The following is a 5,797-nucleotide window of genomic DNA, read 5'->3' as shown; positions in this document are numbered from 1 at the left end:
AGGTCAAAGGACTGATTGAAGTACTGAGGCCTGAACAACAGGCCCTGACTGAGGCCTGAACAACAGGCTCTGAGCTAAAGTTGACATCTACATGAACCTTCCAACCAAATGTTCTATTTCTATCTGCTCATTAACAGAGCATTATTAGCAATATGCTCTATGTTCATTGGTGAAACACGGATTTACCTTTCTGTATTTAGAAACTGGACAGGGCCCCATCTGGCCTTGTTTGGGGGTTTAGGATCAAACTCCCTCGGTTCCTCCTTGAGCCCCGGCCAGGCTTTGGGAGAAACCAAAGAGGAGAATGAAACCAGATGTTCCCACACTAGAAGTGATGTCAGCTTGTTTGTTCAACGCTGTCAAAGCTGGGCCCTCTCACAGCGAGGTTGAAGCCTCGGTGCCCGCAAAGCTGGATGTACCTGCAGGAATTCCCAGGGTCTGGGAATGGCTCTCCAGTCCTTGGCTGGGACAGCTTCCCCCAGCTGATGTGAGGATGTGGATGATGGCAAGGTCTGAGGGTGACTGGTGCTGTCTCTTTCTTGATTACTGTACACAATCTTGGGTAGTGATGATTGGGTGCTTTGCTGGGCTTCTCCTTTTGTGATTCTTTGCAGTTTTGCATTATAATAAATTCCACTATTCCTGAACTTGGTGTCTGTGTCTTTGGTGCTGACCCTGCCCACTGGCAAAACAGACACTGAGGGCCCTGGGAGAACCAAAGGGGCCTTGCGACACCGCGGGGCCTCGTGTAACCAAGGGCGCCATAGTGACACCGTGGGGCCCAAAGGAACCAAGGGGCCAGCGTGACACTGCAAGGCCTCGTGGAACCATGGAGAGCATTGTGACACTGTGGGGACTCCTACAATCAAGGGTCCATTGTTTTCCTCTCCCTGCCCCAGCCCCAGCCCTGCAAAGAAGCCCAGTCCTGTCTGGCCCTGCAGCAGGAACTGGAGGCACTGGAGGTCCGGGACAGTGACTCTGTGTCTGGGATGCTCAGGAGATCCTCAGCTCGGGCAGCTCGTGCAGCCCCAGGGCCCCGCTGCCCAGCACAGCAGCAGAGAGTTGGCTCCGGGGCTCCTCAGGCTGCTCCTGCTGCCATCCCAGGCACAGGGCAGCCTCTTGCCAGGGCTCCTCTGCACACACACGAGCTCCTGCTCTTCTCCTGGCCCATGCCAGCTCCCCACAGAGCCTTTCCCAGGGGAACATGTCTGTGCTGGCCTGAGCAGCCATTGCTGTAGCCTCTGCCCTGCTGCCCAGAGCCCCCGAGCTGGGGGTGCTGCTCTGCAGAGCATGGGGGCTGTGCTGCCCGGGGTCATGGGCTGCCTCTGCTGGACTGTGCTGCTCAAGCTGGGAGACAGAGCTCTGCAGCTGATGGTGCTCCCTGCACTGACCCCCTCCCACACAGGCTCTGCTGTGGCCATGGAGGGTGCTCAGAGGTGCCTGCCTTGTTCCAGGGCGGGCACATGGGCTGGGGCTGCCCTGGATCCTCCTCTGCAAGTTCCCCGAGGGTCAGACGAGTCACTGCTCAGACTCCTTTCCCTGTACCTGCTGTGTCCCCTGGGCTGCAGAGCTCTCATGGGTCACAGGAAACATTCAGTCCTTTATCTGTGGGTGAGCCCACCCTGGACAGGCCTGTGCCCAGTGAGCTCCACTCACTGCTGATCCCTGGCACACACTGTCCCTGCAGGTCCCCCGTGTTCTGCTGGCAGCTCCCAAGTCCCTCTAGAAGAACATTCCCCTGCCATCAGCCCTGGCACAAGCTGCAGAGCCCCAGGAAGGTTCATCACAGACCATTCACCATCTGGTGGGCACTGGCCACCAACAAGCAAAACCTGAAGCACACCCCAGTCTCTTGAAGGCCACACTGGGACCCTGATCTCATCCCACTGAGCCCTGGGAGAACAAGGAACACAGGCAGCCTCTTTAGAGTCTGGTCCTTGGGCCTGTTCCTGACAGTGACTGTGGAGGGAGAGCAAAGCCTTCCTGCAGTGCCTTCAGGAGATGCCCTTTGCTGATGGAACTGCTGTGGCGGAGCCCAGCTGTGTCCCAGCAGTGCCCATGGCCTGTCCCTGCCTGTGACACGCAGCAGGACTCGCACCACCCGGACAGAGCTGTTGGCCTTACACCATCACAGCGGCTCCAAAGGAGAGAGTGGAAGTAATAAGAGAGGAGCTCTGAAAAGACCAAGCTCTGCTGCTCCCTGGCTGTGCTGCTCTGCTGGGACTCTTCCCCCCCAATGCCTGCAACACTGGCCCTGCCCTCCAGCTCCAGGGATGGACTCAACCAAAGGATCTCAAACAGACACCTTGCTGATGGGTCCTTTATTTAATGTGAATACCCACAGAGCAGACTCCTTATTGACACAGTCCCTGCCAACAGTCACATTCAGCCTGTAAACAGTGAATAAGATGCATAACAAAATCTTTTGGATACAACCTTAACATATGAGAAGAAAAAAAAGCCACCAAAACCACCACCACCAAAACAACCTGAGAAGGCAGGCTGGGCCTCTAATGATTACACTTTAGCCTATGGAGCTGAAAACAGGCAGGTTTTTGCTTCTGGAAAGCATCCAGTCATCACTTTCCTCAGGGCGTCCCTGAGCTCCTGGTTCCTCAGGCTGTAGATGAGGGGCTTCAGGGCTGGAGACGCCACCGAGTACAGAACTGGCAGTTCCAGGTCCAGGGATGGGGAGGAGATGGAGGGGGGCTTCAGGCAGGCAACAAAGCCAGTGCTGAGGAACAGGGAGACCACGGCCAGGTGAGGGAGGCACGTGGAAAAGGCTTTGTGCCATCCCTGCTCAGAGGGGATCCTCAGCACGGCCCTGAAGATCTGCACATAGGAGAAAACAATGAACACAAAAGAACCAAAAGTTAAACAGATGGAAAATACAACAAGCCCGAGCTCCCTGAGGTGGCAGTGTGAGCAGGAGAGCTTGAGGATGTGTGGGATTTCACCCAAGAACTGGCCCAGGGCATTGCCCTGGCCCAGGGGCAGGGAAAATGTATTGGCCGTGTGCAGGAGAGAGTAGAGAAAGGCACTGGCCCAGGCAGCTGCTGCCATGTGGGCACAAGCTCTGCTGCCCAGGAGGGTCCCATAGTGCAGGGCTTTGCAGATGGACACGTAGCGCTCGTAGCACTCGACAGCGAGGAGGGAAAACTCTGCTGAAATGAAAAAGAGAAAGAGAAAGAGGCTGTGCAGCACCTCCTGCCTAGGAGGTGGTTCTGGTGCCCCAGAGGGAATTGTGCATGGCCTTGGGGACAGTAGTGCAGATGGAGCCCAGGTCGGTGAGGGCCAGGCTGAGCAGGAAGAAGAACATGGGGCTGTGCAGGTGCTGGCCGCAGGCTCCGGCGCTGATGATGAGGCCGCTGCCCAGGAGGGCAGCCAGGGAGATGCCCAGGAAGAGGCAGAAGTGCAGGAGCTGCAGCTGCCGCGTGTCTGCCAATGCCAGCAGGAGGAAGGGGCTGATGGAGCTGCTGTTGGACACTCGCCGTGTCTGGCCATGGGGACCTGTTCATGGAGAAGTCAGTGACAGCTTAAGGGAAACGTCTCTCAGCAAAATCAAAGACATGCCCCACAAATCCTTCTCCTGTCACACACTGACACCTTATGGGGATTCAGAGTGTGGCCACAGAGAAGGGCTTTGGCTGGCGTGGGGCCTTGCGAGAGACGGGGCGGGCCGGGGCCGTGTCTGGCAGGAGGCGAGACAAAGAGCAAGAGGCGAGACAAAGAGTAGGATAGTTAATGGGAGATTGGGCGAGGAGATGGTAATCTGTAGCCCTTGGAGATGTAAAACATAGAACCTTAGGAGCTGAAGTTTGTAGCTGCTGAACTGCTGGTTTGGAACAGTATATAAAGATGGGACTTGTGCGATAGAATTTGGCTTTGCATGCAGCTGGCCAAGTCCGTGTTCGATCACCGACAACACCCTTCTGTTTTTCTAGCAGATCTTCCTTCAGCTCCAGCCGCAGCCCTGGTTGGTGCTGGCTGAGTGTGACATGAGTTTCAGGGCAGTTGCTCCGGGGGTTTTTATAATTCAGCCTTGCTGTGCAGAAGTGGGAGGGGGACAGGGACCTGTCCTGGTGTTCCACTTTGAAAGCCCAGCTAACACAAGGGCACTCCCAGGGCCCAAGAACAGGAATGGCAAAAGCTGTTAAAGTGTTCTAGAGGTTTTTATAGCTCCTCTTCATCTCCCCTGCTGACTGTTTTTGGATGTCAGAAACACTCAGCATTTCTGCTGCCCTCGGGGAGAATAGAGCGAGTTCTGTGAGGCAAGGTGGTGAGTGGAGAGTGAGGGGAGCTGGTCTGTCACTCTGTCCTGTTCCAAGATCCTCTGGCCTTTCACCCTCCTCAGACAGAGGATAATCACCCTCCCATATTTCCCTTAAAAACCATCCCAATGCTGCTGAGAGCAGATCGATCCACCACAGCCCATCAAATGTCCATCCCCTTCTCGAGCTCTCAGCCCCACACTGGTAGCCAAATACACACATGGCTCGTTTCACCAACCCAACAGCCCTTTCTCCATCATAAAACTTTTGTGTCTCACTGTGGGGCTTTCAGGTAACACCAAGATGCTACACGACCTGTTTGCGCCCTGGAGGCAAGCTCAGAGCTTAGGGGGAATCCTCAAGAAGAAAGCCAAGTGTCCTAATGATGGCATTGGATGTAGGGAGATGGAGCTCCTTCCCTGGCTGCATTGCCCACAGCCGGGCTCTGGGGCCAGCGTCACCCTGAGCCAGCTGTGCCCCCTCCCAGAGCCCCCAGGGCCGGGCAGCTGCTCCCAGCCCTGTGCTCTGCAGAGGGAACTGGGCCCGGGGCTGCAGAGCTGCCCCACGGCTCTGCTGCAGCTCTGCCTGCCCAGGAGGGGCTTCACACCTTGGACCCCCGGCCCTGAGGGCAGAGGCTTGGCTGAGGGAGAGAGGAGGGGAGGGGGCTTGTTCAGAGGGAGGGGCTGCACTCGAGGGCATCCTGTGGAGGTCTCTAAGCTCTCCCTGCCACAACATTTCTGCCTTTTGTTTTCTCTCATTGCCTGATCTTCTCTCTGCTTGCTGAAGATCTTCCTCCTGGAGGTGTTTCCCTGTGCCTGATCTCTCCCTGCCAGCACTCACAGACCCCATATCTCTGTGCACTCTCCTTGGCCCTACAGAAACCTGCCTGTGTGCAGGGCACTGACTGGGGACAGGTTCTGTTTGCAGCTGGGAGAAAGGACAGCTCAGACTGAGCCCGGTGGGTCCAGCCAAGGTGATGCCGGTGCGGTGCATGGGCAGAGGAGTGTCTTGAAAGCACTTTAGGAAACTCCTGCAGAGCACTCAAGTTACAGTTCCGATGCCTTAGGGACTCTTAAAAATGATGAATGCCTTTATCACTTCCCCCCTCCCATTCCCCAAGAGTAGGAGACTGAAAACAGTCTCAGGAAATTTCATCCCTATAGAAAGGATTGTGTTGGAAATACTACTGGACTGAGCTGAAGGCCTGAGCATGTCCTCATGTTCTACACCAGAGATACTCAGAGAATGCACTTCCTGAATCCACAGTCAGTGGCATGTTCCAGCTTGAGGAGATCACTCCAGGAACTGCAGCTGCACTGTCCTGCAGCCAGAGGCTTCCTGTGTCAAGGGCTGGGAATGATTCTCCCCCGGTCACTTCTCAGCATCTTCCCAGCCCTAACTGATGGAACCCCTCTGTGCCTCTGTGCTGTGCCCGGGCTGGCTGCAGGCAGTGCCCCAGCCGCCGGAAAGGCAGATCCTGTCCCTCCCTCAGTGCTCGGGACTCTTCCCGGGGCACTGGGATGTGG

General features: G+C 56.2%; 1 pseudogene across 1 annotated transcript; it reads right to left on the bottom strand.

Annotated features, from left to right (window-relative positions):
• Positions 1-2,529: 2,529 nt before the first annotated feature.
• LOC309585695 (olfactory receptor 14J1-like) lies at positions 2,530-4,493 on the bottom strand (annotated as a pseudogene). The gene is made up of 2 exons: positions 4,472-4,493; positions 2,530-3,510 (listed from the first exon to the last, which is right to left on the bottom strand). The product of its transcript is annotated as an olfactory receptor 14J1-like (transcript).
• Positions 4,494-5,797: the final 1,304 nt, after the last annotated feature.

This window comes from Coloeus monedula (genome assembly GCF_965178545.1).
Source record: "Coloeus monedula genome assembly, contig: HAP1_SCAFFOLD_119, whole genome shotgun sequence".
Classification (NCBI taxonomy): domain Eukaryota; kingdom Metazoa; phylum Chordata; class Aves; order Passeriformes; family Corvidae; genus Coloeus; species Coloeus monedula.
This window is presented reverse-complemented; position numbering and strand designations above follow the sequence as displayed.